Below are 7709 nucleotides of genomic sequence, written 5' to 3' on the forward strand. Positions count from 1 at the left end.
CTTGCCCGAGATTCGATCGTCGGTATCTCAATACCTAGTTCAATCTCGTTACCGGCAAGTCTCTTTACTCGTTCCGTAATACATCATCTCGCAACTAAGTCATTAGTTACAATGCTTGCAAGGCTTATGTGATGTGCATTACCGAGAGGGCCCAGAGATACCTCTCCGACAATCGGAGTGACAAATCCTAATCTCGAAATACGCCAACCCAATATGTACCTTTGGAGACACCTGTAGAGTACCTTTATAATCACCCATTTACGTTGTGACGTTTGGTAGCACACAAAGTGTTCCTCCGGCAAATGGGAGTTGAATAATCTCATAGTCATAGGAACATGTATAAGTCATGAAGAAAGCAATAGCAACATACTAAATGATCGGGTGCTAAGCTAATGGAATGGGTCATGTCAATCAGATCATTCACCTAATGATGTGATCCCGTTAATCAAATAACAACTCTTTGTTCATGGTTAGGAAACATACCCATCTTTGATTAACGAGCTAGTCAAGTAGAGGCATACTAGTGACACTCTATTTGTCTATGTATTCACACATGTATTATGTTTCTGGTTAATACAATTCTAGCATGAATAATAAACATTTATCATGATATAAGGAAATAAATAATAACTTTATTATTGCCTCTAGGGCATATTTCCTTCAGTCTCCCACTTGCACTAGAGTCAATAATCTAGATTACACAGTAATGAATCTAACACCCATGGAGCCTTGATGCTGATCATGTTTTGCTTGTTGAAGAGGCTTAGTCAACGGGTCTGCAACATTCAGATCCGTATGTATCTTGCAAATCTCTATGTCTCCCACCTGGACTAGATCCCGGATGGAATTGAAGCGTCTCTTGATTGTTGGGGAACGTAGTAATTTCAAAAAAATTCCTACGCACACGCAAGATCATGGTGATGCATAGCAACGAGAGGGGAGAGTGTTGTCTACGTACCCAACGCAGACCGACTGCGGAAGCGCTGACACGACGTAGAGGAAGTAGTCGTACGTCTTCACGATCCAACTGATCAAGCACCGAAACTACGGCACCTCCGAGTTCGAGCACACGTTCAGCTCAATGACGATCCACGGACTCCGATCCAGCAAAGTGTCGGGGAAGAGTTCCATCAGCACGACGGCGTGGTGATGATCTTGATAAACTACAGCAGCAGGGCTTCGCCTAAACTCCGCTACAGTATTATCGAGGAATATGGTGGCTGGGGGCACCGCACACGGCTAAGGAATAGATCACGTGGATCAACTTGTGTGTTTCTGGGGTGCCTTTGCCTCAGTATATATAAAGGACTAGAGGGGGGAGGCTGGCCGGCCAATGTGTGGCGCGCCAGGAGAGTCCTACTCCCTCTGGGAGTAGGATTCCCCCCCAATCCTAGTTGGAATAGGATTCCTTGAGGGGGGAAAGAGAGAGAGGGGGCCGGCCACCTCTCCTAGTCCTAATAGGACTAGGGGAAGGGGGGAGGCGCACAACCACCTTGGGCTGCCCCTTTCTCCTTTCCACTAAAGCCCACTAAGGCCCATATAGCTCCCGGGGGGTTCTGGTAACCTCCCGGTACTCCGGTAAAATCCCGATTTCACACGGAACACTTCCGATATCCAAACATAGGCTTCCAATATATCAATCTTTACGTCTCGACCATTTCGAGACTCCTCGTCATGTCCGTGATCACATCCGGGACTCCGAACAACCTTCGGTACATCAAAATGCATAAACTCATAATATAACTGTCATCATAACCTTAAGCGTGCGGACCCTACGGGTTTGAGAACAATGTAGACATGACCGAGACACATCTTTGGTCAATAACCAATAGCGGGACCTGGATGCCCATATTGGCTCCTACATATTCTACGAAGATCTTTATCGGTCAGACCGCATAACAACATACGTTGTTCCCTTTGTCATCGGTATGTTACTTGCCCGAGATTCGATCGTCGGTATCCAATACCTAGTTCAATCTCGTTACCGGCAAGTCTCTTTACTCGTTCCGTAATAAATCATCTCACAACTAATATATTAGTTGTAATGCTTGCAAGGCTTATGTGATGTGCATTACCGAGAGGGCCCAGAGATACCTCTCCGACAATCGGAGTGACAAATCCTAATCTCGAAATACGCCAACCCAACATGTACCTTTGGAGACACCTGTAGAGCTCCTTTATAATCACCCAGTTACGTTGTGACGTTTGGTAGCACACAAAGTGTTCCTCCGGCAAACGGGAGTTGCATAATCTCATAGTCATAGGAACATGTATAAGTCATGAAGAAAGCAATAGCAACATACTAAACGATCGGGTGCTAAGCTAATGGAATGGGTCATGTCAATTAGATCATTCAACTAATGATATGACCTCGTTAATCAAATAACAACTCTTTGTCCATGGTTAGGAAACATAACCATCTTTGATTAACGAGCTAGTCAAGTAGAGGCATACTAGTGACACTCTGTTTGTCTATGTATCCACACATGTATTATGTTTCCGGTTAATACAATTATAGCATGAATAATAAACATTTATCATGAAATAAGGAAATAAATAATAACTTTATTATTGCCTCTAGGGCATATTTCCTTCAGTCTCCCACTTGCACTAGAGTCAATAATCTAGTTCACATTGCCATGTGATTTAACAGCAATAGTTCACATCACCATGTGATTAACACCCATAGTTCACATCGATATGTGATCAACACCCAAAGGGTTTACTAGAGTTAGTAATCTAGTTCACATCGCTATGTGATTAACACCCAAAGAGTACTAAGGTGTGATCATGTTTTGCTTGTGAGATAATTTTAGTCAACGGGTCTGTCACATTCAGATCCGTAAGTATTTTGCGAATTTCTATGTCAACAATGCTCTACACGGAGCTACTCTAGCTAATTGCTCCCACTTTCAATATGTATCCAGATTGAGACTTAGAATCATCTGGATCAGTGTCAAAAACTTGCATCGACGTAATCCTTTACGACGAACCTTTTTGTCACGTCCATAATCGAGAAACATATCCTTATTTCACTAAGGATAATTCTGACCGCTGTCAAGTGATCTACTCCTAGATCACTATTGTACTCCCTTGCCAAATCAGTGCAGGGTATACAATAGATCTGGTACACAGCATGACATACTTTATAGAACCTATGGCCAAGGCATAGGGAATGACTTTCATTCTTTTTCTATCTTCTGCCGTGGTCGGGCTTTGAGTCTTACTCAACTTCACACCTTGTAATACAGGCAAGAACTTCTTTCTTTGACTGCTCCATTTTGAACTACTTCAAAATCTTGTCAAGGTATGTATTCATTGAAAAAACTTATTAAGCGTCTTGATCTATCTCTATAGATCTTTAAGCTCAATATGTAAGCAGCTTTACCGAAGTCTTTCTTTGAAAAACTCCTTTCAAACACTCCTTTATGCTTTACAGAATAATTCTACATTATTTCCGATCAACAATATGTCATTCACATATACTTATCAGAAATGTTGTAGTGCTCCCACTCACTTTCTTGTAAATACAGGCTTCATCGCAAGTCTGTATAAAACTATATGATTTGATCAACTTATCAAAGCGTATATTCCAACTCCGAGATGCTTGCACCAGTCCATAGATGGATCGCTGGAGCTTGCATATTTTGTTAGCACCTTTAGGATTGACAAAACCTTCTGGTTGTATCATATACAACTCTTCTTTAATAAATCTATTAAGGAATGCAGTTTTGTTTATCCATTTGCCAGATTTCATAAAATGCGGCAATTGCTAACATGATTCGGACAGACTTAAGCATAGATACGAGTGAGAAACTCTCATCGTATTCAACACCTTGAACTTGTCGAAAACCTTTTGCGACAATTCTAGCTTTGTAGATAGTAACACTACTATCAGCATCCGTCTTCCTCTTGAAGATCCATTTATTTTCTATGGCTTGCCGATGATCGGGCAAATCCATCAAAGTCCATACTTTGTTCTCATACATGGATCATATCTCAGATTTCATGGCCTCAAACCATTTCGTGGAATCTGGGTTCATCATCGCTTCCTCATAGTTCGCAAGTTCGTCATGGTCTAGTAACATGACTTCCAGAACAGGATTACCGTACCACTCTGGTGCGGATCTCACTCTGGTTTACCTACGAGATTTGGTAGTAACTTGATCTGAAGTTACATGATCATCATCATTAGCTTCCTCACTAATTGGTGTAGTAGTCACAGGAACAGATTTCTGTGATGAACTACTTTCCAATAAGGGAGCAGGTACAGTTACCTCGTCAAGTTCTACTTTCCTCCCACTCACTTCTTTCGAGAGAAACTCCTTCTCTAGAAAAACTCTGAATTTAGCAACAAAAGTCTTGCCTTTGGATTTGTGATAGAAGGTGTACCCAACAGTCTCCTTTGGGTATCCTATGAAGACATATTTCTCCGATTTGGGTTTGAGCTTATCAGAATGAAACCTTTTTCATATAAGCATCACAATCCCAAACTTTAAGAAACGACAGCTTAGGTTTCTTGCCAAACCATAGTTCATACGGTGTCGTCTCAACGGATTTAGATGGTGCCCTATTTAACGTGAATGCAACTGTCTCTAATGCATAACCCCAAAATGATAGTGGTAGATCGGTAAGAGACATCATAGATTGCACTATATCCAATAAAGTACGGTTATGACGTTCGGACACACCATTACACTGTGGTGTTCCAGGTGGCGTGAGTAGTGAAACTATTTCACATTGTTTTTAACTGAAGGCCAAACTCGTAACTCAAATATTTTACCTCTGTGATCATATCGTAGAAACTTTTATTTTCTTGTTACGATGATTCTCCACCTCACTCTGAAATTCTTTGAACTTTTCAAATGTTTCAGACTTGTGTTTCATCAAGTAGATATACTCATATCTGCTCAAATCATCTGTGAAGATCAGAAAATAATGATACCTGTCGCGAGCCTCAATATTCATCGGACCACATACATCAGTATGTATGATTTCCAACAAATCTGTTGCTCGCTCCATTGTTCCGAAGAACAGCGTTTTAGTCATCTTGCCCATAAGGCATGGTTCGCAAGCATCAAGTGATTCATAATCAAGTGATTCCAAAATCCCATCAGCATGGAGTTTCTTCATGCGCTTTACACCAATATGACCTAAATGGCAGTGCTACAAATAAGTTGCACTATCATTATTAACTTTGCATCTTTTGGTTTCAATATTATGATTATGTGTATCACTACGATCGAGATCCAACGAACTATTTTCATTGGGTGTGTAACCATATAAGGTTTTATTCATGTAAACAGAACAACAATTTATTCTCTTACTTAAATGAATAACCGTATTACAATAAACATGATCAAATCATATTCATGATCAACGCAAACACCAAATAACACTTATTCAGGTTCAACACTAATCCCGAAAGTATAGGGGAGTGTGCGATGATGATCATATCAATCTTGGAACTACTTCCAACACGCATCGTCACTTCACCCTTAACTAGTCTCTGATTATTCTGCAACTCCCATTTCGAGTTACTAATCTTAGCAACTGAACTAGTATCAAATACTGAGGGGTTGCTATAAACACTAGTAAAGTACACATCAATAACATGTATATCAAATATACTTATGTTCACTTTGCCATCCTTCTTATCTGCCAATCACTTGGGGTAGTTCCGCTTCCAGTGACCAGTCCCTTTGCAGTAGAAACACTTAGTCTCAGGCTTAGGATCAGACTTGGGCTTCTTCACTTGAGCAGCAACTTGCTTGTTGTTCTTCTTGAAGTTCCCCTTCTTCCCTCTGCCCTTTTCTTGAAACTAGTGATCTTGTCAACCATCAACACTTGATGTTTTTCTTGATTTCTACCTTCGTTGATTTCAGCATCATGAAGAGCTTGGGAGCTGTTTCTGTTATCCCTTGCATATTATAGTGTTGGAAATATGCCCTAGAGGCAATAATAATAAGTTATTATTATATTTCCTTGTTCATGATAATCGTTTATTATCCATGCTGTAATTGTATTGATAGGAAACTCAGATACATGTGTGGATACATAGACAACACCATGTCCCTAGTAAGCCTCTAGTTGACTAGCTCGTTGATCAATAGATGGTTACGGTTTCCTGACCATGGACATTGGATGTCGTTGATAACGGGATCACATCATTAGGAGAATGATGTGATGGACAAGACCCAAACCTAAGCATAGCACTAGATCGTGTAGTTTGTATGCTAAAGCTTTTCTAATGTCAAGTATCATTTCCTTAGACCATGAGATTGTGCAACTCCCGGATACCGTAGGAGTGCTTTGGGTGTGCCAAACATCACAATGTAACTGGGTGGCTATAAAGGTACACTACGGGTATCTCCGAAAGTGTCTGTTGGGTTGGCATGAATCGAGACTGGGATTTGTCACTCCGTGTGACGGAGAGGTATCTCTGGGCCCACTCGGTAGGACATCATCATAATGTGCACAATGTGGCCAAGGAGTTGATCACGGGATGATGTGTTACGGAACGAGTAAAGAGACTTGCCGGTAACGAGATTGAACAAGGTATCGGGATACCGACGATCGAATCTCGGGCAAGTATCGTACCGATAGACAAAGGGAATTGTATACGAGATTGATTAAGTCCTTGACATCGTGGTTCATCCGATGAGATCATCGTGGAACATGTGGGAGCCAACATGGGTATCCAGATCCCGCTGTTGGTTATTGACTGGAGAACGTCTCGGTCATGTCTGCATGGTTCCCGAACCCGTAGGGTCTACACACTTAAGGTTTGATGACGCTAGGGTTATAAAGGAAGTTTGTATGTGGTTACTGAATGTTGTTCGGAGTCCCGGATGAGATCCCGGACGTCACGAGCAGTTCCGGAATGGTCCGGAGGTAAAGATTTATATATAGAAAATCCTGTTTCGGCCATCGGGACAAGTTTCGGGGTCATCGGTATTGTACCAGGACCACCGGAAGGGTCCCGGGGGTCCACCGGGTGGGGCCACCTGCCCCGGGGGGCCACATGGGCTGTAGGGGGTGCGCCTTGGCCTACATGGGCCAAGGGCACCAGCCCCAAGAGGCCCATGCGCCTAGGGTTTCAAGAAAGGAAGAGTCCCACAAGGGGAAGGCACCCCTAGGTGCCTTCGGGGGAGGGAAACCTCCCTTGGCCGCCCCCCCTAGGAGATTGGATCTCCTAGGGCCGGCGCCCCCCCCTTGGGCTCCCTATATATAGTGGGGAAGGAGGGCCTCTCAAGACACACCTTTTGCCTTTGGTGCAGCCCTTCCCCTCTCCCAAGTCCTTCTCCTCTCCCGTGGTGCTTGGCGAAGCCCTACAGGATTGCCACGCTCCTTCACCACCACCACGCCGTTGTGCTGCTGCTGGATGGATTCTTCCTCAATCTCTCCCTCTCTCCTTGCTAGATCAAGGCATGGGAGACGTCACCGGGCTGTACGTGTGTTGAACGCGGAGGTGCCGTCCGTTCGGCACTAGGATCATCGGTGATTTGGATCACGACGAGTATGACTCCATCAACCCCGTTCACTTGAACGCTTCCGCTTAGCGATCTACAAGGGTATGTAGATGCACTCTCCTTCCCCTTGTTGCTAGTTTCTCCATAGATAGATCTTGGTGACACATAGGAAAATTTTGAATTTCTGCTATGTTCCCCAACAGTGGTATCAGAGCTAGGTCTATGCGTAGTTTCTAT

This window comes from Triticum aestivum, chromosome 2A (genome assembly GCF_018294505.1).
Source record: "Triticum aestivum cultivar Chinese Spring chromosome 2A, IWGSC CS RefSeq v2.1, whole genome shotgun sequence".
Lineage (NCBI taxonomy): Eukaryota > Viridiplantae > Streptophyta > Magnoliopsida > Poales > Poaceae > Triticum > Triticum aestivum.